Genomic DNA, 22,844 nt, shown 5'->3' with positions numbered 1-22,844 from the left:
ATTTATATATCCCTTAGGTTTCTTTGCATTTTTTAACTTTTTAACAGGTTTATATTTATCATGTAAAAATAGAGATGTAGTGCCGTCAATCCTAAGAGTTATGAGAAATATTAATGTCTATTTAGTCTAGAAGTTCTTATTCTATGTGCTAAGGACACCTGAGGTAAGGTGCTGTCACAGTAATCTATACACACTAGGACCATTTGTAGTGAGAATAAATAACATGCCTCACTGTCCTCTCAGCCAAAATGCCTTTTACTCCTTCTTTCCTTGCCTGGATGACTCCTACCAAAGTTTTGGGCCTTAGCTTAGAAATGACCTCCACAAGAAAGCCTTCTCTGAGGATCTCAGGCTGCATTAATTGTTCCTTTTTTAAGCTTCCAGAGCACCATGTACATGCACCACACTATCATCCTACAACTGTCTACTTATTTTATCTATCTCCCCTAATGGACCATGAGTCTTTAAAAGTAGAGACCTTGGCTCATTCAACTTTTTTTCCCTATCACTTAGCAAGAAGTCACCTGCCACATCTTAGATGATAGTCATTTGTGAATAAATAACTAAATGAAGGAACAAAGTACTATATTTTTTTCAAACTGCATAAGATGCTGTAATTATTAAAGAAAATTTTCACATTATAGTCTAACTGCTGTTAAGTATTCAACTCACAGCTACATTAAGTATACATTATTATCATGGTGGGCTGTAAAATTCCTTGATAATAAAAAGGGTCCTTCATCATTAAAAAGACTGACAATTATTTATCTAGTTTAACTTTTTTATTTTCCAATAAAGATACAGAGAAAAGACTGCATTCACTTGCCCGATGTCTCAAAATCTACCAAGGACACTGGGGGCAATAGTCAGCACCTGGGCCTCAGTCTTTTCCTGACTTTTCTAATTCTCTCTTGTTTCTTCTTCCCAAATGTGACAATGCAGTCTACACAAACAAGATTGATGCAAAATGGCTTTCTTGTACTTGTGTCCCCTGCTCCAGGGTCTGCAAAGCAGCATTAATAAAGTATCTCAAGGTCCATGTATAGAACCCAAGAGGCTAAATGCAAACATGAGGCAAGCCAGTGAGCAGGCAGAATGGAATGGGTCAGCATGAAGTCAAGTCACAGAGCAGGACAAAGTAGTCTTTTGTCCAACTTAGGGTCTGGCAACGTCAGAAGCTAAGCCAATTGAAGGCTTGAGAAACTTCTGCAGCCAAAATTCCAGTTATATATGATTTCCAAGTAGGTAGGCCCTGTCTCATTCACTGCTATATCTCCACTGCATAGCAGTGTGTCCAGAATATAGCTGTTGCTTAATTCATATTTGCTTACAGAATTAAAAATGAAAAATGGAAACTGAACTCCTTCAGGTTCTGAAGTAAGTTCTTCAAAAGCTACCTAAAGCATTAAGCCTTGCAGATCCACTCATTTGATTCTAAATGAGTACTCAATGGTCTGTTATGCTTTAAATTAATCATACAAGCAACATTTAAGGAACAGAGACTACCCAAGGGAAACTGGACCTTAAGCTCATAGCTGCAGGGAGAAGACGGATCCCATTTGATGCTAAAATAAAGGAAACCAAGTCAGATACTCACAAGCATAAAGAGACCTTTAAAGCTCATGACCCAAGTAAAATGAAAAGACCACTCCAACACCCTGGAACTATATACCCACAGGGAGAAGGCCTTTTGTGAATAACGTACTCCATTTAGTTTTCCTTTTAGCTTTTTATTTCATGTTCCTTATAATGTGGTTCCTTCTGGATAAATAGGGGGAAGGAGGTGAGTAGAATATGATAGGTAGATAGTAGTGTGATTGTTTCTGGACTCCATAAACCCCAGGGATAGACCTGGAGCCCTGCATACACCTGAGAACTCCTGACTGATCTTAAAAATTTATCTTTTCTCCATAATGGGGTTGGGGACCTTGAGATTTTAAAATAATTACTCCAATTGTCCATTTCCCTTTTGCTTGTTTAGACAGATTTAGTGGCCATTTCAAGATGGAACTTTTCTGATTTCTTTCAGTTGCCTGTATGCCATTTTGTGACACATTTTTATTTAAGTTCTCAAGTCATTAATTCCCCCATCTTTAATCCTGTTAGGAGCCAGTGTCCTTTAATGTCATTCATTGAATTTCCCAAGAGTGAACTCTTTTTTCTCATCTTGCAAACATCTCCTAATTAATGGTCACTACCACCTTCTCATTAATGCTCAATAAAGGAGGCAATTAATGATCACTCATGCACCAGATGAGATTTTCAGTCACAGCTCACTCTAGTAATGCTGTAGTTTATTTTACTTCAGTCAAAATTTCATTTCTATGTACTTTCTATAAAAGGTTGCTATAATCTCACTTTCTCAACTTCTCCCAAGCAAGAGACTCTTTCCATCAGTCAACAAACACGTTCAAGTTTTTTCCACATATATCTATATATCTATATCATCTAAATCTATATCTATATATCTATATCTATATATTAGTTACTGAAAAACTCTTGCTATTAAAATTATCTCCCTAATCTCAGTAATTACCTCTAAATGCAAAACATCTTTGATTTCTAAGTGCCATATATTTCTGCTGACCATCAGCTTATTTTTTAGTAATTATTCTGGTGATGTTTGTAGCACCATTTTTTAAAAAATCTTGGTTCTCTTCAAATTCCTCATACTGTCTCGCCTCATAGTCCTTAACTGGCTCATTTTAATTCATCTATCACTTAAATATTGATATGCTAGAGGGTACTTTCTTGACTCTCTTTCCTAAAATTATCCTATGAAATACCATATTCTTCTTCCCCCTTGTTAATTAATCATTTTCCAAATTGTTTTTTTGCCCCATTATACTTCCTGATCACCAGGTTCATTATCTATCTTTCTACAGAAAATCTCCACTTGGATGACACACAGGTAACTCATACTCATACTCATACTCAACATTTTTCAAACTAGATTTGTCATCTACCACATCTCAAATTTATCCCTCCCCCAGTGCTCTCAGTGAGACACACCACTATTCATGTAGTTGTTTGTGACAGAAATGTATGAGTCAATCTTGAGTCCTCCATATTTCTTATTCCTTCAAACATGATCAAGTCCTGTCAACACTCTCTGCTAATTATCTCTTAAAATCTTATCTTTATTTCCAACTCCTCACTAATTATCACCACTAATATGAAATCTAAAATCCTTATCACTATTGTCCAAAGCTCATTTATTTAATCAATAGTTATTGTTTTGCCAACTGTGTTCAAAGCATAATAGAAGATGATTTTCATATTTAAGACCCTGGTTACTACTGTAATGTCATCTCTTTAGCTTGATCTAACCTCCTTACCACTTTCTTTGCTTGAATCATAACTTACTTATGTCTTACTAAATACATAATACTAGTAATCTATTTCTTCTCTATTTTTGCAGAGACTGTTTACTGTAATTGAGTTTTTAAATATTTACCCTAAAGATACAAATGTAGTGATCTGAAAGGGCACATGTACCCTAATGTTTATAGCAGCAATGTCCACAATAGCTAAATTATGGAAAGAGCCTAGATGGCCATCAACAGATGAAGAGATAAAGAAGATGTGATATATATGTACACACAGACACACACACAATGGAATATTATTGCAGCCATCACAAAACACAAAATCTTGCCATTTGCAACAACATGGATGAAACTAGAGGATATTATGCTAAGCAAAATAAGTCAATCAGAGAAAGACTATTATCATACGATCTCTCTGATATGAGGAATTTGAGAGGAAGGGCAGGTGGGTCATGATGGGAAGGGATGGAAAAATGAAACAAGATGGGACTGGGAGGGAGACAAACCATGAGACTCTCAATCTCAGGAACAAACTGATGGCTGCTGGATGGGGGGAAGGGATAAGGCAGCTGGGTTATGGACATTGGGGACAGTATGTGCTATGGTGAGTACTGTGAAGTGTGTAAGACTGATGATCCACAGACTTGTACCCCTGAAAAAAATAATATATTATATGTTAATTTTAAAAAGATTCAGTTTAAGTATTACATGGATATAATTAAGTACCAATTTAATATTTAATATTTAGATTTAGATATGTAAATTTAATATATTAATTTATTAATAGATTTTATATTAAAACATGTTAATTTATTAATAAATTTAATATTAAATTGCCAATTTAATATTTGATTCAATACTGTTTGTGACCACACAAGGATACCCAGATATGTTATTTACTTTTCTTCCTTGGGAGAATCCATTTGCACTTTTATCAGTCAGACCCATTACTATTACAAGGAAGTAAAGAAACTGGTCTGAGGAGTTTTGTTGGAGGTAGGAAATCATAGGTTAGATGGACTTTAGTTGAGTAAGGGAATCAAGGGTAACATGTCTGCCCATGATGTCTCTCAGCCCAGTCAACAAAAGCTAGACTAGATTAGGCTTGAGTTATTCAAAAAGTTTTGGAGTTCACTTACTTGATACTTTAAACCAAAGAATTTTTTTTTTGTGGTATACAATCCAAATCCTGAGTTAGACCTATAAGATAACAATCTTGAGGCTCAAAGATTTCTAACCCTCAATAAAACATGGGGATGGGTTCCTTGTCTTTATAAGTAGTATGCTAGCTAGCACTAGAAAGGGAAGAGAGAAGAACAAGGGATTCTAAAATCTTTGTAGATTTTGTATTTCTTTAAGCTTTTCATTGCCCAACACTTCTTCTAACTAACTCTCTTTACTAAAAATCCCCTGTTTTCTCAATATATCCTTCAGTGGGTGTTTCCCACATGCTGCAACTACTATCTTTAAAAAGATTATTTTTCAATCTAATTTTCTAGCCTAATACTCCCCTCTGCCTGATCTTGATAAAATCCCAATAGTTCATTTTTGCCCTTGCATACCTTGATTTGGTGATGTTCCTAGGAAGATGTTGCTGTGTTTGAGGTCGAAGAGGTTGCTGCCTGTGTTCTCCTCAAGGATTTTAATGGAGTCCTTTCTCACATTGAAGTCCTTCTTCCATTTTGAGTCTATTTTCTTGTGTGGTGTAAGGAAATGGTCCAATTTCATTTTTCTGCATGTGGCTGTCCAATTTTCCCAACACCATTTATTGAAGAGGCTGTCTTTTTTCCACTGGACATTCTTTCCTGATTTGTCGAAGATTAGGTGACCATAGAGTTGAGGGTCTATTTCTGGGCTTTCTATTCTGTTCCATTGATCTTTGTGTCTGTTTTTGTGCCAGTACCATGCTGTCTTGATGATGACAGCTTTGTAATAGAGCTTGAAGTCTAGAATTGTGATGCCACCAACTTTGGCTTTCTTTTTCAATATTCCTTTGTCTATTCGAGGTCTTTTCTGGTTCCATATAAATTTAAGGATTATTTGTTCCGTTTCTTTGAAAAAGATGGATGGTACTTTGATAGGAATTGCATTAAATGTGTAGATTGCTTTAGGTAGCATAGACATTTTCACAATATTTATTCTTCCAAACCATGGGCATGGAACATTTTTCCATTTCTTTGTGTCTTCCTCAATTTCTTTCATGAGTGCTTTATAGTTTTCTGAGTATACATACTGTGCCTCTTTGGTTAGGTTTATTCCTAGGTATCTTATGGTTTGGGGTGCAATGTAAATGGGATTGACTCCTTAATTTCTCTTTCTTCTGTCTTGCTGTTGGTGTAGAGAAATGCAACTGATTTCTGTGCATTGATTTTATATCCTGACACTTTACTGAATTCCTGGACAAGTTCTAGCAGTTTTGGAGTGGAGTCTTTTGGGTTTTCCCCATATAGTATCATATCATCTGCGAAGAGTGATAGTTTGAGTTCTTCTTTGCCAATTTGGATGCCTTTAATTTCCTTTTGTTGTCTGATTGCTGAGGCTAGGACTTCTAGTACTATGTTGAAAAGCAGTGGTGATAATGGACATCCCTGCCGTGTTCCTGACCTTAGCGGAAAAGCTTTCAGTTTTTTTCCATTGAGAATGATATTTGCGGTGGGTTTTTCATAGATGGCTTTGATAATATTGAGGTATGTGCCCTCTATCCCTACACTTTGAAGAGTTTTGAACAGGAAGGGATACTGTACTTTGTCAAATGCTTTTTCAGCATCTATTGAGAGTAGATAGATACGTTTTTATTGACATCGTGTTACCTTTGAAGTCTTTCTCTCTGTAGATTGTCTCTATATTTCTGTTCAATGATATATTTAGGATTTTTTCTCTTTTATATACCCCCTCTTAATGTTTCCTGCAGTATCAGCGTGGAGATTGTATAGTCTTTTAAGCCTTGCCGGTCTTGGAAACTCTTTATCTCTCCATCCATTTTGAATGTCAGCCTTGCTGGATTAAAGTATTCTTGGCTGCATTTTTTTTTTCATTTAGTGCCATGAATATATCTTGCCAGCCCTTTCTGGTTGTCCAGGTCTCTGTGGACAGGTCTGACATTATCTGATGGGCTTTCCTCTGTATGTAAGGATCTTCTTTGTCCTGGCTGCTTTCAAGAGGGTCTGCCTACAATTTAATTCTTCATTCTTACTATTAGGTATCTCGAGGATTTTCGAGAATCTATAATCTTGGGGGGAACCGTTCTGCCTCTAGTACATGAACGCTGGTTCCATTCGTGAGATTGGGAAAATTTTCATGGACAACTTGTTCCACTATATCTTCTAGACTTCTTTCTTTATCCTCCCCTTAAGGGATTCCAATAATTCTGATGTTGGAACATTTCACGGCATCACTTATTTGCCTGATTCTGTTTTCATGGCTTCTAAGCTGTTTGATCAGGCTTCCTCCTGATCCTTTCTCTCTATATGTTTGTCCTCTAGATCACTAATTCTATCTTCTGTCCCAGTTACCCTAGTTTAGAGGATTTAGATTAGATTGGAACTCATTGAGAGCATTGTGAACCTCATCCCTTGTGGCTTTCAGTTCTGCGCTAAAATTGTGAACATTATCCCTGTTGGCTTTCAGTTCTGCCCTAATCAATTCCATTTGGTCATCCATGGCTTTCTCCAACCTAGCTATTGCCTGGATAATTGTTAGCCTGAATTCCCTTTCTGACACATTGTCTATGTCGATAGCCATTAGCTCTGTTGCAGAAGAGAATAGGTGTTATTTCTTCTTGATGTGGAGAAAGGGGAACCCTCCTACACTGTTGGTGGGAATGCAAGTTGGTGCAGCCTCTTTGGAGAACAGTGTTGAGATTCCTCAAGAAATTAAAAATAGAACTTCCCTATGACCCTGCCATTGCACTCCTGGGTATTTACTCCAAAGATACAGATGTAGTGAAAAGAACGGCCATCTGTACCCCAATGTTTATAGCAGCAATGGCCACGGTCGCCAAACTGGAAAGAACCAAGATACCCTTCAACGGATGAATGGATAAGGAAGATGTGGTCCATATACACTATGGAGTATTATGGCTCCATCAGAAAGGACGAATACCCAACTTTTGTAGCAACATGGATGGGACTGGAAGAGATTATGCTGAGCGAAATAAGTTAAGCAGAGAGAGTCAATTATCATATGGTTTCACTTACTTGTGGAGCATAACAAATAGCATGGAGGACATGGGGAGTTAGAGAGGAGAAGGGAGTTGGGGGAAATTGGAAGGGGAATTTGGAACCATAAGAGACTATGGACTCTGAAAAACAATCTGAGGTGTTTGAAGGGATGGGGGTTAGGAGGTCGGGGTACCAGGTGGTGGGTATTATAGAGGGCACGGATTGCATGGAGCACTGGGTGTGGTGCAAAAATAATGAATACTGTTATGCTGAAAATAAAGAATAAATTTTTTTAAAAAAAAAGGACTCAACTTTCCTAAGATAAAGGGGGATTAAAAATTGGTTTACCTATAGGGGTAGCATTGATTGGGGAAAGGGGATTACCTTGAAGTTTAACTCAATATGAATCTTAGAAAATAAAAATAAAAAAAGAATAAACTAGACTAAACTAAATTAAAATTCTAAGAAAAGAAATTACAAAATAGAAAAGCAAAAGAAAAACATAGGTGTATGTATCAAAAAGTTCAGGTTAGAAGGTTATTATGGAACTTGATATACTGGACATCTCACTGTGATGGTCAATAGGTTAAAAAATTATCTATATAAAAAAAAAAATGAACCAGAATAGTGGGAACGAGTTAAAAATAAAAGTTGTATCTATGCGGTAGTGGTGGTTGTTCTCTTGTCGTCTTTTTTTTTTTTTTTTCTTTCCTGGTTGGTTTTCTGGGGGAGAGGCCTGCCACTTGGGTTTTCAGTCAATGATGTTCCCTGAGTTAAGTCCTCCAGCACCCCCCTCAAGGGGGTGGGCGCTGAGGAAACCGGTTTTTCAGGCTTTTGTTCTCTGGAGGTTTTTATGTTTGTTCCTTTTGGTGGTTTTTTTTTTTTTCTTTTTCTCTCGCCTTGACAGCTTTAGATGGGTTTTGGAGGTTTAGAGGAAAGCAAACTGCACCCCGACCTCCCTCTCAGAGAGAAGCCTCAGTCTTCTCCCCTGTGGGTTCTGCTGAGCTGCTGGCAGAGCAGGTTCTGATTCGAGGTCCCTGTGGATGCAGGATCTCCTGCTTGTACTCAAAACCACAGCAGCGGTGGCTGTCTGGGCAGCTCCAGACCACCAGAGAAGTTCCAAGCAGGGATTGCACACTGAGATTTTCCCACTGGCCCGGGCTGGGAGTGCCTGGTCTTTCCAGGTCTAAGAGTGCCAGGCTGGGCCTTCACGCACCTCTTTCAGGGGAAGGTGTGGGGCGCATGTGTCTCAGGCTCTGATAGCATGGTGGTGCAGCATTCTGCCCTCTGGCGAGGCTCCCAGCCCCTCAAAGGTGCCGGACCCCATGCATTCTCGGGTGCACTGGTGGCTCAGGGACCAAGACCTGGTTTCTCTGCCACACTCTCTCTCTCTCAGAGCCAGGGGAGGCTGTCCTGGGTCCGCGGACTTAAGCCCCTGTCCCTACCCGCTCTGATTCCCACAGTTTTCCCCCCAGGATCCTTTGTTCTATTTAAGTGCTTTCAACCAGACTCCAAGTTAATGCTGGTCCCCAGATGCAGGGCACTCTTGTATTGGGGTATTACTTTCCAATCAGTCACCTCTGGTGGCTCCTTCTCCCTTTTGTTTATCTTCTGATATCAGTCTGATGTTCCCACTTCGCTTTACCTGCCTACTGGTGTCTCTGTCCCTGTAGAGATCCAGACATGTATAATTCTGATCTCAGGCTGGTTTGATGGGTGATCAGAGTTCTTTGGTAGGTAATCAGCTCACTTTAGGGTAGAGGTTGAAATGGCGCCTTCTCCTACTTCCTCGCCATCTTGTCTCCCCAATGATGAACAAGTTTTAATTTTTCTGTTAGCCATTTGTATTTCTTCTTTGGAGAAGTGTCTGTTCATGTCTTCTACCCATTTTTTGACATGATTGTCTGTGTTTTGGGAGTTAAGTTTGAGGAGTTCTTTATAGATCTTGGATATCAGCCCTTTGTCTGTAGTGTCATATGTGAATATCTTCTCCCATTCCCTGGTTTGCCTCTTTGTTCTGGTGACTGTTTCCTTTGCTGTGCAGAAGCATTTGATCTTGATAAAGTCCCAAAAGTTCATTTTCACTTTTGTTTCCTTTGCCTTTGGAGAAATGTCTTGAAAGAAGCTGCTGTGGATGATGTAGAAGAAGTTACTGCCTATGTTCTCCTCTAGGATTTTGATAGATTCCTGCCTCACATTGAGGTATTTTATCCATTTCCAATTTATTTTTGTGTATGGTATAAGAGAATGATTGAGTTTCATTCTTCTATACATAGCTATCCAATTTTCCCAGTACAATTTATTGAAGAGACTGTCTTTTTGCCACTGGATATTTTTTTCTGCTTTGTTAAAGATTATTTGACCATAGAGTTGTGGGTCCATATCTGGACTCTCTATTCTACTGGTCTATGTGTCTGTTTCTGTGCCAGTACCATGCTCTCTTGGTGATCACAACTTTGTAGTAAAGCTTGAAATCAGGTAACATGATGCTCCCAGGTTTGTTTTACTTTTTCAACATTTCCTTGGCATTTCAGCATCTTTTCTGGTACCATACAAATTTTAGGATTGTTTGTTCTAGAACTTTAAAAAATGCTGGTGGAATTTTAATCTGGGTGGCATTGAAAGTTTAGATCACTCTGGGCAGTATAGACATTTTTTAACAAGGTTTCTTCTTCCAATCCATGAGCATGAAATGCTTTCCCATCTTTTTGTGTCTTCTTCAATTTCTTTCATGAGTGTTCTGTAGTTCCTTGAGTACAGATCCTTTACCTCTTTGATTAGGTTTATTCCAATGTATCTTACGGGTTTTGGTGCGATAGCAAATGGAATTGATTCTCTAATTTCCCTTTCTATATTTTCATTGTTAATGTATAAGAAAGCGACTGATTTCTGAGCATTGATTTTGTATCCTGCCACATTACATATATACAATGAAATATTATGGAGGCATCAGAAAGGATGAATACCCAGCTTTCATATCAATACGGACAGACTGGAGAAGATGATGCCGAGTGAAGTAAGTCAAGCAGAGAGAGTCAATTGTCATATGGTGTCACTTATTTGTGGAGCATAAGGAATAACATGAAGGACACTAGGAGAAGGAAAGGAAAAGCGAAGGGGGGGAAATATAAGGGGAAGATGAACCATGAGAGACTGTGGACTCTGAGAAACAAACTGTGGGTTTTGGAGGGGTAGGGGTTGGTAAGCCTGGTGGTGAGTATTATAGAGGGCATGTATTGCATGGAGCACTGGGTGTGGTACATAAACAATGAATGCTGGAACACTGAAAAGAAATTAAATAAAATAAAATGGAAAAGAATTCTTCATAAAGATTTGATATCTCTCACATTACCACTCGAGAAAGTACATTACCAAAGAATAATTATTATGACTATATCAGCACTCTATAGCTGCTTTTTACAAAAGCTATAATGTATACCTTTCTCCCCTTGCCTTTAAATCTAAATTTTCACTGTTCTTTATTCTTATTTTTATCCAAAATATTGGTTTAGATACAGGTGCCGTAACTGCATGTGCTCAACCAAAAGAGGTTTAATTCTGCAAGTTTAACTGTTCTCTGATGAATACTAATCAGGCAAAATATCCACTCTTTTTAAATAAGATTTATTTATTTATTGGAGAGAGAAAGAGAGAGAGAGAGAATGAACAAGCAGTGAGGAGGGGCAGAGGGAGAAGGAAAAGCAGACTCCCTACTGAGCAGGGGGCCCAACGCGGGGCTCAATCCCAGGAATCCCAGGATCCTTGGATCATGACCCAAGCTGAAGGCAGATGCTTTACCCACTGAGCCACCCAGGTACCCCAAAATATCCACTCTTTGAACAGAAGCAACTGAAGACCTTAGACAACCTCATTAAAAGTAAATTTTGACTTTGCTTGTATTTTGCTCTGTTAAACTTTATTATCTACAATATTTGTCATATACCAAAATAGTTTTTCAAATAATCAAATTGTTTAGAATTTTTGCCCAAGGGTTTTTTTGTTTTTGTTTTTGTTTTTGTTTTGTTTTTTTAAAGCTCCAGTTCTCTCACCCTACTCCAAATGGTCAGAACTCAAACAGAATACTTCAGAGTGTTTATATACTGTTGTATAGTAGGAGAATGAGGTGACTCAGATCTGATTTCCAATTCTATCTCAGCCTCAGTTATCTCACTGTTAATATTGAGATAATACATATTTCATAGGACTGTAGTAAGGATAATTTCTATAAAGCATATAGTATATAATAGGTATTCAATAAATACCAGTTTCTTTACCACTTATACCTATTTTTATTTCTGTGTCAAGGTTAAACACTAAATAATATCAATACAATGGAAATTCAGGATTAAGATCCCATTTGCACACTTACTGTCCAACATTTGTTTTAAGTAAAATCTGTCCCCATCAAAATTATCAGAGTCCACATCAAATGAAAACAATATTTGAATTTCAACACACCCTATATTACATAAGAGAAATTCGAGTTCACCTAGCTGCCTCATTTAACCAGGATATATGGGTTTGTTTAAACACATACTTTTCAAAACAACAATAAAAAACCCTAATTCATGGATTTACTCATTTCAGTTCTTTATTGTAGATAAGTCACAATTTGGCATGTTCATATGTGACTGTTATGTATGTATTTGTCTTTGCATGTGTGTTTTATATTTTCATTTTACTTTTTTTTTCTTTCTCATAAATCAAGCCAGAAACCTTTTGAGATCAGGGATTGTATCTCTATCACAGTAAAATCCGCACCATTAGTAGCATGTATGTCTTCCCCACTAGACTAAGCTTTCCTGGCAAACAAGGACCAAATCTCCTCCAACCCAGCTCAGAGTTAACAATTGCTCCTGGCTGTCAATCCCTTGTTGATTAATTCTGTGAGCATACAGCGGAGCCTGGGGATTAGTGATAGATACTAAAGCAGCTGAATATGTATCTCAGAGACCTGTGTCACACAAAATTGCATCCTAGATTTAAGATAGCCATAATGAAGTAATTCCTGAGTGAGATGCTTAAATGGCTAAGGAAACTGTAGATGTTCCCTTTACATTAATAGAATCATAGTCAAATGGCCAATAACATGCAGCAACAAAGAACCATACTAAGAACATGATAGGAAAGTTTCTTGGAATGTAAACAACTGGGCTGGAATTCAGAGACCACCTGGGGTCCTGCCCTAACTCTACTACTGACTTTGCTGTGATCATGACTCATTTACTTTATCTGTCTGGATCTCAGATCCTGGATCCCTTATGAAATGAGCAGACAAGACCCTGAGTTCCATACCAGGTCTAACAGTCTAAAGTTTAACATTAAATGAAAATTGATGCCTCTATTTCAAAATTCATGCTAAAATTAAAATCTATAGGATACATAATTCACATGATCAATTGCTCCTTTGCTCTTAAATTGTTTTGTATACATTCAGTTTGTATCTCTGATACAGGAATCATGGATCACACATCAGTATATTAGGCCAAAACCTAGCCCATGGATGCTCAAACTAGCATATGCTTTTAAAAATATCTGTGTTGATTGATTGAACTGGAAAATGAGAAATCTGACTACTGGTGTGGCCTCACACCTGGGATGTCAAGATTAGTAAGGTAATATACATTAACACTGACACTGCTTTGAGCTTGCTAAATAAGAGGTGGTATAAGTTCAGAGTAAAAGCACAGATCAGGATCAATTTTCTATTTCCTTATAAATCTTTTCAGTGCTTAGCAAATATAAAATAACATGATAAGATATGACAGCTTCTTTGAAAACCCATTTTTCGCCCAAGAAGTCTGGTATTTCTATGTCTGACCATAGAATAGTTAAAAATACTTTCTTGGAAACTTTGCTCAGTAGTAGACACTGAGATCAGTCCTATGTGTTTTGCTGTGAGTGATTTTAGAGATGCTCATAGTCACCAATTCTGCTCAATAGCATCTTTACTTACAGCTTTTACTGAGATTTTCACTTTGGAGTCACCTCTGTGGCCAGAAGTAGTAAGACTTAGGTAGTTTGGATGATGGAAAAAAAGAGCAAGATATATATGCTGGGCATTGGAGAGCAAGTCCAGGAAAGAGATAAGAAGGAGAGAGAGAGAGAGAAGAATAAAGGAGAAAAGAGAGAGAGAGAGAGAGAGAGAAGAAGGAAAGCATTTTTTTTTACAATTGTACCAGGACTGTAACCAAAATGGGGAGGGGTGGGTAGAAAAGAAAATATACATTCTATTCTTCAGACTAAGTAAAATGACTAATTAAATATGATTTGTAAAGGTAACCACTATCATTTCATTAGACCCTGGGCATATCTTTTAGTGTTTGACTTCTGCAATGAAATCCAAACACTTTTCACCATCTTTACTGCTACAACCCTAGTCCAAGCCAATATCACCCTTTACCAGAATCTTTTATCAGCTCCCTAACTGGTATCTTTGTTTAAACATTTTCCTCTTATATGCACCATACAGCCACTAGAGTCATCCTTTTAAAGCATAAACATAAATACAGGACTTAAAACTCTCCAATGGCTTTCCATTGAAAGTGTAATAAAACCAGGGTATCTTGGTGGCTCAGTCAGTTAAGCATTTGCCTTCAGCTCAAGTCATCATTTTGGGGTCCTAGGATCCAGCTCCATGTTGGGTTCCCTCCCTGTTCAGTGGAGAATCTGTTTATCCCTCTGACCCTTCCCCTGCTTATATTCTACCTGTATCCCTCTCAAATAAATAGATAATTTTAAAAAGAAGGTGGAATAAAAACCTAAGTCTTTCACATGGTCTCTTGCCTACCTCTGTGACCTTACATCCTATCATTCTTCTCTTTGATGTCCACCTACACCAACTTACATTCTGTCCTTTGAATACCCTGAGATTGTTCTTGTTTCTGGTAGTCTTACACTTATCCTTCTGCACAGAACTTGCTTTTATACATAAACAATGAATCTTGAAACACTACATCAAAAACCAATGATGTACTGTATGGTGACTAACATAACATAATAAAAAATAAATTAAATAAAATAAAAACAAGAAAAAAAAGAAATTACTTTAAAAATGCTTATTTTCCACATTCCTTCATTAAATAATAAACTCCATGAGAGAATATTTCTTTTCAGTCCTGAGCATTATTGTATCCTCAGTGTTTGGGCCACATATAAAATATAATAATTGCCTAATAAACGTTCGTCAAAAGAATGAATAAGTAGTAAAGGGAATCATCAAGTCATGAAAAGAAGTATAGATGAGTAGCCAAGAAGGTCCAGCTGAAATTACCTACCATGGTTATAGGGGATAATATTGTCATGATTTTTTAACTTTCCTTAGAAACACTCCACACCTCAGAAGCAAAAAAGAAATTGGTAGAGGTTATCCAGACTTTGGATTGACAAGGCAACAACTTTAACAGATTATTAATGGGCTAAGGAGTCTTAGGATATTAGTGAGCACATCCTCAAAATAGTGAGAACAGAGCCCAGGTAAGTATGAAGGCAAACCATGGTGGGAGGTAGAGGACTGGGAGACCTGGAGTTACTTAAGGGTTTGAAGGTGATGATGGGAATAATAAAAGAACATTCCATAGGTAAGAGGGGGTAAAGAGCCATAGAAGCAAAAGAGATTGTAGTCAGAGAGGAGGATCAGAATTCAGGATCATGGAACAGTGAGGAGGGAATGTATGTTATAACTGAAATAAAGGGATTATGAAGTCGGGGGAGCTCAAAATGGAAAGACCCCTCAATTACTCAGAACTATCTTACTTAGCTATAAAATCTCTCCCTTGACAACACTGTGAAACTAATACACCATTCAACTTTACACCAGATTTGCTACTCCTTTGAAGTAAAGAATAGCTCATCATACAAGTCTTATCTGGAAAATTCTCTGACAACATCTGATCACTTATACTGGAGTACTGGGCCAAAAATCAAGAGTAAGAGAACTTTTGTCTAGCTTTATCTCATTTGGCTTTTCTCCAGATATTGGAATCTATCCCTAGTTTTAAATATTTTCTTTTCTATATCAACATGGAACAGACTGGAGGAGATTATGCTGAGTGAAATAAGGCAAGCAGAGAAAGTCAGTTATCATATGGTTTCACTTACTTGTGAAATATAAGGAATAGCATGAAAGATATTAGGAGAAGGAAGGGAAAAATAAAGCGGGGTGTGGGAATCGGAGGGGGAGATGAACCATGAGAGACTGTGGATTCCTAGAAAGAAACTGAGGGTTTTAGAAGGGTGGGTGTAGGGGATGTGTTGGCCTGGTGATACATATGGCATGGAGCACTTGGTGTTATATGTAAACAATAAATCTTGGAACACTACATCAAAAACTAATGACATACTGTATGGTGACTAACATTACATAATAAAAAATATTAATAATTTAAAAGATAAAGTGTAAAAAAAAAAGTCCAGCCTCTATCAGAAGGCCTTAATGAAACTGATAGCTAATCTAATTCACAGTAAAATAAGAATAACTTAAATCCTTACCAATCCTAGATTACAGGATTGTTTAAACATTTTCATGTTTAAATTTTGATTGTGTCCTTCCTGTCTTAACTCAAATTCATGAATAGTAAATAAAGTGGAAATTTAGGGCCATTGTTAGTAACACTTTTGATAGACCTAAGGTCATCTCCAACAGATAATATCCCCAGACTCCTCTGCTATGCTATTGAATATCCATGTGGAATTAGGATCTCATGGCAGCACTGCCATCTATTTAGATTAAACCTGTATTATAGGCCCTCTGACTCCACAGGAGCAAAAAAAATGACACTGATCCCCATACATCTATTTAGCTATTGACGTACGCTCCAAGGGAGAAAGTATCCCTCCAGGAGCATGAAGCTCTTAGGGACAGATTCCAGTGCATCATTTTTAGATCCATTAGTACTAATATGCATGATGGTTGCTAGGATGCTATAAATTGGGAAAGAAAATATCACATAATGGTAGTGCAGAGAGGTAGGTGCTGGCATGATTTGCAGACTATGTACTGGGCTGTTACTTATTAGCATAATGATTAGGATCATTTTCAGCAGCTCCTGTGTATTTTTCTTCTAAGAACTAGGATATTGTTGCATTTCAATTAGTAGAGTGTTCATAATTCATGTTTTTTGAGGAGTAATTGAATTTGTGAAAGTTGAGCCTCATAATTTCTACTGAGGAATCTATTAAGAGTAAGAAGGAATTGGGGTGTGCATGTGTGTGTTTTTTACCTGACTATTAAATAGTAACTTCAACTTGGGAATGAAATCACCCTCCATTGATTTCCAGTGTATTCTGCTGTCTTTCAGATAGCACTCTCAAAGAGTTCTGTAAATGAGATTTGTAGCCAAGGTAATTGCTGCAGCAAAAGCATGGAATAGAAGGCAAGCTTTGTAACTGCCACTTTCTTGATGTTGTAACTTAACTACCTCCTTTCCAAACAAATATGAGTGGGATAGAAGATGAAATCCTCTTTGATTTTTGACTTGCCTCTTACCTCCTAGAGAGAGGAGACACTCCAGACAATATTTTGATCCCCATCTCACTTTATGAGATTAATAACCTTACTTTAAAAAAAAAACTGGAAAAAAACTTTTCAGCAAATTTCTTGGCATTAATGATCACACCTTGATTATCCATAGATTTGGGGATTTTCCCTTAACACTAACAAACAATAATTATTTTGCAATAATTTCCCAATGGTGTTGTCCAGAAGATGATAAGTAGCTCCTTCCCAGAGGGGACTTATTACTTCTAAGTGCAGTGTTTTAGTAAGAGTTGTGGGGAAGACAAAATTCACCTCCACAGACTGGCTGCCTACCTCTGAGTGTCTGAGTGATATCTATTGACAGTGAACACTCTCTGCCTGGGTCAGAACTTTAAAAGCAGGCTCCACATCAACTACCAGTCTCTGTGTCTGAAAGGCTGGGGAGGGTTCATTAGGAAAACATCATGCACCTGGAATAGGCCCTTCACCTTCACAGTATTATAATTAGAACCATGAGGTAGCCTGGTACCATACTGAGTCTATATCATATCTCATTATGCATCACAAGTTTCTATTGTAAGTAATTAATATCTTTCTACCTCTTTCTCTATTTTCTCTCACTCCACTTTGAGATTTGGGGAGGGAGGCATATGTTTTTTATTTAACTTTAGGTGCAAAAGACTTTTGCACCTAGCAAGTGTTTAATGTTTAAAAAAGGTTTGATGCCATAGTAAACATTACCAATCAGGTGAAAGTATTTTGGGGCACCTGGGTGGCTCAATTGGTTGAGTCCAGCTCTTGATTTTGGCCCAGGTCATGATCCCAGGGTCCTGGGATTGAGTCTTACATTGCTCTGTGGGGAGCCTGCTTTTCCCTCTGCCTGCCACTCCCCCTGCTCATGCACTCTGTCTCTCAGAAGTAAATAAATAAAATATTGAAAAAAATAAAGTGAGAAATTTACTAGAAATGCTCAATAACATATTTAAGCAGGCAGATGAAAGAATAAGAGAATCTGAAGATAGATCCATTGAGATTACACAATCTGAGAATGAAAAAAAATGAGGAAAAATGTAGTCTTAAAGATCTGTGAACAGCAAGCATACACATATATATGATTGGTATCCCAGAAGGAGAGGGAAGAAAGAAAAATGAAGAAAGAATATTATAAAGAAATAATGACTGAAAATTTTCCAAATTTTACAAAAATAAATTAACCAAAACATCCAAGAAGCTCAACAAATTCCAAGTAGTATAAATGCAGAGAGACCCCCATTTGGACAAATTGTAATTAAACTGTTAAAAACCAAAGACAATGAAACAAACTTAAAAGCTACAAGAAGAAAGCACTTCTCATGGGCAAGGGAACTTCAATAAGATTAATAAATGATTTCTCATCAGACACTATGGAGTCCTGACAACTGAAATGAAAGGACCCTGAACAGTAATTCACATCCACATGAAGAAATAAAAATCACTGATAAAAGTAACTACATAGGTAAATATAAATGATGGCATAAATATACTTTTAACTTTTTCCTCCTATCTGATTTGAAAGACACATACATAAAGCAATAATTATAAACCTAGATAAGTATACACTGTATAAAGATATAATTTATGATAATTTCAGCAAAGAGAAGAGTATAGAGAATAGAGAGATATGTTATATACAACTGAAATTGTTTTTTTTAAATCCAAACTATATTGTTATATGGAAAGATGATATTTTTAATACACAGAGCAATAACAGAGAAAATAACTTTTTAAAAAGTACTAAAAGAGGGGCACCTGGGTGGCTTAGTGGGTTAAGCCACTGCCTTCGGCTCAGGTCATGATCTCAGGGTCCTGGGATCGAGTCCCACATCGGGCTCTCTGCTCAGCAGGGAGCCTGCTTCCCCCCTCTCTCTCTCTCTCTGCCTGCCTCTCTGTCTACTGTCATCTCTCTCTGGCAAATAAATAAATAAAATCTTTAAAAAAAAAGTACTAAAAGAAATGACAGTACTTAAAATGGTACATTACAAAATATCTACTTTACAAGCTATCAATAATGGAGAAATATAGAAATATATGTCGTATGGAAAATGAATAGCAAAACAGCAGATATGCAACCTCTTGTAGGAGTAAGTATGTTGAATGTAAGCAGATTAAACACTCCAACCAAACGAAGAAGATTTGCAGAATCAATTTTAAAAATCCAATCACATGCTGTCTACATGAGACTGACTTAGATTCAAAACACAAATAGGATAAAAGTAAAACAAAAAAGAAATTATATACTATGTAAATAATGAAGAGAAAGCTGAGTGGCTATAATATACTTCTATAAGACATAATAGAATTTGAGACAAAAATTGTTACTGGAGAGAAAGAAGGACATCTCCAGAGGATAGATGAGTCAATCCACCAAGAAGACATAGAAACTATTAGCATAAATGTATAGGACACTAGATCTCTAAATACATGAGGCCAAAACTGACATGATTGAAGGGAGAAATGGTCTATTCAACAATAATAGTTGGAAAATTAAATATGCCACTTTCAAAAATGTATAGAAAAAATGGGCAGGTCATCAACAAGGAAATAAAAGATTTGAACAAAACGATAAAACAAGTAAACTAAACAGACACCTATAGAAGACTTTACCCAACAACTACAGAATACAGAATTCTTCTCAGTATACATGGAATATGTTCCAAGAAAGATGATATGGTAACAGACCATAAAAGAAGTCTCAATATATTGATAAGGGTTGAAATTACACATAATATCTTCTCCAATCACAAGAGAATGAAATTAGAAATCATAATAAAGTGAAACTTGAGAAATTCACAAAATACATGAAATTTGAAAAAAAAAAAAAAAAGAGTCCTAAATACCCAAGAGGACAAAAAGAAATCACAGGAGAGAAAAATAAAACTAAAAGTTGGTTCTTTGAAGGGTCAACAAATCATCAAACCTTACTTAACTAGACTGGCCATGAAAAAAGAAAAAATGTTCAAATTACTAAAATCATGGATGAAAGAGGGGACATCAGTACAGTTGTCACAGAAACAAAAAGAATTGATTTTAAGGAATACCATGAATAACTAACTGTATGTCAACAAATTGGATAATCCAGATGAAATGTACAAATTCCTAGAAAGAAACAAACTACTTAAACTAACCAAGGAGGAAAGTTCCAAATAAGCTTTAAAAAGTAAACAAGTTGGGGTGCCTGGGTGGTTCAAACAGTTAAGTGTCTAACTCGATATTGGCTCAGTTCATGATCTCAGGGTCAGGCTCCACACTCAGTGGAGAGTTTGCTTCTCTCTCTCTTCCTTTGCCCCTCCCCCTGCTTGTGCTCTTTCACTCTCATTCCCTCTTTCTAAAGTAAACAAATGAATCTTTAAAAAAAAAAAAAGTAAAAAAGTTGAATGAGTAATAAGTTTTAAAATCTACTCACAAAGGATAGGCCAGACCAGATGGGGCCAAGGATAAGTTCTACTAAATATTTAATAAGAATTATCATTAATCCTTCACAAACTATTCCCCCAAAATAGAAGAGCAGTGACTATTACCCAACTCATTTTATGAGGCCAATATTCCTCAATACCAAACCCAAACAATGAAATCACAAAAATACTATAAATCAATATCTGTAATGAATATGGATATAAAAAAAACAGTAAAATACTTGCACATAAATTCAGCTCCATATTAAAATGGTCATACACCATGAACGAGTGTGATTTATCCCAGGAATTCAAGGATATTTCAATATATAAGAATCAATGTATGAGATTATATGCATTAATACAATGAAAGGGGGAAAATACTATATGATTATCCCAATTGATATAGGAAAAGTTTTTGACAAAATGCAATACCCTTTTTTGATTAAAAAAAAAAAACCTCAACAAACTATAAATAGATGGTAACTTCCTAAACATGATAAAGTCACTTATGAAAAATGCACAGCTAATATCATACTTAATGATAAAAGATTTAAGGCTTTCCCTCTAAGATTGGGACAAAAGATGTCTACTTGTCCCACTCCTATACTGCATTATTTTGGGGTACTAGTGAAGAGAGATGGAGAGAAAGGTGGAGAGAGAGAGGAAAAAAAAAAACAAGTATCCAGATTGAAAAGGAAAAAGTAAAACTATCTCTATTTGCAGATAATATAATCTTATATATGAGAAACCCTAAAGATCCCCCCTCACACACACAAACACACACACATGCAAAAGGGATAATTACCTAGTTACAGAAAATTTCAGGGTACAAGATTAATATACAAAAACAAGGTCTACTTCCATACACAAGCAATTTAAAAAAAAAAAAAACCTGAAAATGAAATTAAGGAAACAGTCTTATTTACATTAGCGCCAAAAAGAATAAAGTTTTAGGAATAAATTTAACACAACAAGTATAAAAGTTACATTCTAAAAACTATAAAATATTATTTAGAGAAATTAAAGAAGATATAATTGGAAAGGGATTCCATGTTCAAAGATTAGAAGACTTAATATTATTAAGATGGCAAAAAAAAAAAAAAAAAAAAGATGACAACATTCATTCCAGTGATCTATAGCTTCAACACAAACCCTATCAAAAATCCCAGATGTCTTTTTTACAGAAATTGATGAGAAGGTGCTAACACTCATTTGGAAATACAAGGGACCCATAATATCCAACACAATTTGAAAGAGAAAAAAAATGTTGTTGGACTCAACACATCTTAATTTCAAAACTTACACAAACCTACAGTAATCATAGTAATCAATACTGTGTGGTACTAGAATAAGGGCAGACATATAGGTCAATGAAATAGAATTAAGATTCTAGAACAAATTCTTACCTTTAGAGTCAACTTATTTTTGACAAAGGTTGTCAAGACAATTAAATTGGGAAATAGCCTTTTCAACAAACAGTGTTGGTACAACCAGATATGCAATGATTTTGAACCTTTATTTCACACCACAGACAGAAATTAACTCAAAATGTAACACAAGCATAAATGTAAGAGCCAAAACTATAAAACTGTTAGAAGAAATAAAGGAGTAAATCTTCATGGCCTTGAGTTAGTCAAAGTTTTCTTAGATATGACAGCAAAGATGAGAATACAAACTGGTATAGCCACTCTGGAGGACAGTATGGGGGGTCCTCAAAAAATTAAAAATAGAACTCCCCTACAACCTAGCAATTGTACTATTATGTATTTATCCAAAGGATAAAAACAGTGATTCAAAAGGGCACATGTACCCCAAAGTTTATAGCAGCAATGTCCATAATTGCTAAAATATGGAAAGAGTCCTGATGTCTATCAACAGATGAATAGATAAAGAAGATGTGGTAAAGTAAATACACACACACACACACACACACACACACACACACACACATAATTATTCAGCCATAGAAAAAAAGAATGAGATCTTGCCATTTGCAATGATGTGGATGGAACTAGAGGGTATTATACTAAGCAAAATAAGTCAGAGAAAGGCAAATAGCAGATGACTTTACTCATACGTGGAATTTAAGAAATAAAACAGATGATTATAGGGGAAGGTAAGGAAAAATAAGACAAAAATAGAGAAGGAGAAAAACCATAAGAGACTCTTAACTATAGGAAATAAGCTGAGAGTTGCCAGAGGGGAAGGGTATGGGGGGGACAGGGTAACTGGGTGATGGGCATTAAGGAGGGTACTTGATGTAATGAGCATTGGGTGTTATATGCAACAATGAATCACTAAATAACCTTTGAAACAAACAAAAACAAACAAACAAACAAAAGATATGACAACAAAACCACAAGTATCTCAAGAAAAAAAGCAAAACTTCATATATGATAAAAAAATGTATATTTCAAAGGATATCACCATGAACATTATGGAA

The sequence above is a fragment of the Mustela nivalis genome (genome assembly GCF_964662115.1).
Source record: "Mustela nivalis genome assembly, chromosome: X".
In the NCBI taxonomy this organism is placed as follows: domain Eukaryota; kingdom Metazoa; phylum Chordata; class Mammalia; order Carnivora; family Mustelidae; genus Mustela; species Mustela nivalis.
This window is presented reverse-complemented; position numbering follows the sequence as displayed.